The sequence below is a fragment of the Natrix helvetica genome, assembly GCF_964273705.1.
Source record: "Natrix helvetica genome assembly, chromosome: Z".
In the NCBI taxonomy this organism is placed as follows: domain Eukaryota; kingdom Metazoa; phylum Chordata; class Lepidosauria; order Squamata; family Natricidae; genus Natrix; species Natrix helvetica.
Window position 1 is genome coordinate 3,065,593 of NC_138554.1, and position 3,242 is coordinate 3,068,834.

Genomic DNA, 3,242 nt, shown 5'->3' on the forward strand with positions numbered 1-3,242 from the left:
TTACAGTTCTCAAGATCTCGTGATGAGTGAGTGGTATTTGGCTTTGAATGCTTCATATCCACCTACTTATACATTTTGTGTACTGTACTGCCTATTACAGAAATTTGCTTTTCTTCAATTGGAAGATTCAGTTGATGGGAAGATAGAGGTAATGATTTTTTGGTCCAGTCTCTCTTGTGTGAAAAGGAGTAGACTTTGTGTTATTTTCACTCTAAGCTAAAGTCAAATTCATTCTCCTTCCTTATTTACCATTTTAACCTCCACTATCTGAAATATCATTGCTTTGCCTCATAGAAATGGTACCTTAGATTCAGGGAGATACTCTGGATGATTTGAGGAAACTCCTCTGCTTCAAGGTAGACATTAATATATCTCCCTTGTGAACATTTTGTGCAGGCGGCCTCCCTTCCCCATTGCTGAGAGTGGAACCGTTGTCCCAGAGGGTGAAGGAAGGTGACCCCTTGGTCTTCCTCTGCTCAACGGAAGGAGACAACGCAGAGAAGAAGTTCCATTTCTACAAGGATGGGGTGGAGATCCCCTCCAGGGAAGAAGGTCTTCTGGAACCCTCCAGTGAAGCCACAAATCCTCTTCAAAATGCCTCTCTGAGAATCCCTCATGCCTCCTTCAACCACAATGGAGAATTTGCTTGCAGTTATGAAGAAAAGAGAAGCAGCCGATGGGTCAAGTCTTCTTGGAGCCAGGCAGTGAACGTCACAGTTGAGCCAGGTAGGAGATTTGGATTTGGTTCAATCTCGAGACCAACATGAAAGGCATGAAGGACAAAGAAAGTCCTGGAGAAAAACAAATTAGTTTTGTGGGAGAGGTCCATGAAAAATCCAGAACTGAGCTTGATTTTAAAAAAAAAAGGGGGGGGGGTCTGTTTCATTTGTAGATTTAATGGATTTTAAACCTTCAATAACAGGCAGAGTAAAAATGTTCTGCCTAAAATACTAAATCATTTTTCTTTTTCGTTAGTCAAACCAGTTTTGACCCGTGATTCAGATCCTATTTTGATATATTCCTGGATGGCGATTCCTCTTATAATCCTTATAATCCTGCTGGTTCCCTTTGCCTTTTATTGCTGGAAGAAGAAGATCAGTAAGTGAAAGGTTTGGGTTCAAGGGTTCCCTCACCTGGAGTCCTAGATGTGGCTCCTGATGGGGTTGGAGATGTTGGCCGAGAGATTCTCTGGGGAGGCAGGAAAGGAGAGCAAGACCCGAGAGAGAAGGGCAAACAATATGTGAGATCGATGAAAAGAAGCCATGTTATCTTTCTTTTTTAATCATTATTATTATTATTTCTCCCTTGGAAGCATCAGCATCCCAGGGACAATTTCAGCTCGTGGAAAAGAAAGAGGAAAGAAATGATCTTGCAGTGACGGAGCTTCAAGCAGCAACAGCAGCTACTTCCTCACCTGTCAAGGTAGCTGGTGGGATTCGTGGGTGACTTTAATCAGGGAAGTATATGTTTACAGGTCTGTTTACCTTGGAGAGCGAAACCAGGGTTTTATCCCCCACTATTGATGGTGTCTTCTGGAGTCTCCCAACCGCCATAAAGAAACAGGAGTGATGTGGATAGGATTCAGAGCTTCTGAACTTCAACCCTTCAATGCAAACATGATTTACTTTCCATATAGACCGTTTGCCTTGAGCTCTCTAAACATCTGCTCTAATTTTCTTGACTTGCTTAGGTTCAACCAAAGAATTTAGGAATTTTGCAAGTACTAGATTTTTCTTTAAAAGTGAGGAAGCCGAATAATTCTCTTTATGGCTTTCCGTCTACACAATCGTGTGTTGGCCAAGAAATTGAATGGCCTTGAAGCCCACACAAACAGAAATGGTTTTTTTTTCAAAAGCCAAGTTTCTTAGAAGGCCTTAAAGATTCCTATAATTAAGTGTCGGGGGAAATTTTCAGGGGATTGGCCATGTGGGTTTCTCAGGAGCATCTCCAAACCCTCCAGAATATGACACAAGTCTGATGCTGAAGGTCAATCCTTCTCCTTCTTTGATGGGCTGGCAATCTTTCTAGGCCTAGATGTGCCGATCGTATTTATTCTAAAAATGCTATAAAATGATGGAGAAATCCCATGTTCTCAGTGGATTCCTCACCTGCAGGCAGAATGAGCAATGGCTTCTCAGAAGAAGAGTCTAGAGACAGTCACTTCTCTGAAATAGTATAGGTTCTCCTGCTTGAGCAGGGGGCTGGACTAGAAGACCTCCAAGGTCCCTTCCAGCTCATTTGTTCTATTGTCTCACTTTCCCTAGGACTCTGAGGTCACTTACAGTTGCATCCGGGACTCCTTCACTCCGTCTCTTCCTGGATCAACAAGGAAGAACCGTCGTACGCAACGGGAAGAAGAGGAGATATTGTACAGTGACATTGTGTTCTAACCAAAAAGGAGGCAGCAAAGTCATCCAGATTGCAGCAAAATGTGCCTCTCTCAGCCCAGTTCCTTATCAGGCCTAGACATGGACATCACCCTTGGAGAAATGACGAGGGGCAGCCGAACTTCAGTTTACGGCAGAAAACACATCAAATAGGGCAAAATCCTGGGCATAATCTTATTCTAGGAGTATGACAGGGAATTGCACAGCTGGTGTCCAAATGGAGTCAGAGATGCTGACACAAACTTGTAGTTTTACACAAATAAATACATTTTACAACTACAGCTAGTCCTTGTCTTACAACAGGTTATTTAGTGACCGTTTGAAATTACAACGCCAGTGAAAAAAGTGACTTATGACCGTTTTCCACATTGGTCATTCCCATGATCAAAATTGAGAGGCTTGGCCACTGACTCATACTTATGACGGTTGCAGTGTCCCGGGGTCACGTGATCCCCTTTTGTGACCTTCTGATAAGCAAAGTGAATGGAAAAGTCCCTTTGTCACTAAATGAACAACTAAAGCCATTCACTTAAGAAAGGTAAGAAAGGTCTTAAAACGGGGCAAAATTCCCTTAACAAATGTCTCACCTAGCAACGGAAATTTTGGTCTCTATTGTGGTCGAAAGTTGAGGACTCCCTGAATATACAGAGCAAAAAAGTTAGTCAGGCTCAACAGGAACATCGTGAGGTAAATCACAGAGCTCACAGAAGAAAAAGGCGGGAAAAAAGGAACCTCCCCCTCCACACACACAGGAACCAATCACAGCACAGATTGCCTCACACAGGCACCAGCACTCTCCAATCAATCAGGTATAGTGGCGTGTTCTCTCTGCACAAACGTCACTGCTTCAGTTAC

The 3,242-nt window shown here is 43.1% G+C and overlaps 1 long non-coding RNA gene across 1 annotated transcript; it reads left to right on the forward strand.

Moving 5' to 3' along the window:
• The first annotated feature begins 658 nt into the window (after positions 1 to 658).
• Positions 659 to 1,419, forward strand: LOC309381638. Its single transcript, XR_014173576.1, has 3 exons — positions 659 to 726; positions 985 to 1,098; positions 1,313 to 1,419. It is a non-coding gene; the product is annotated as an uncharacterized lncRNA (long non-coding RNA).
• Positions 1,420 to 3,242: the final 1,823 nt, after the last annotated feature.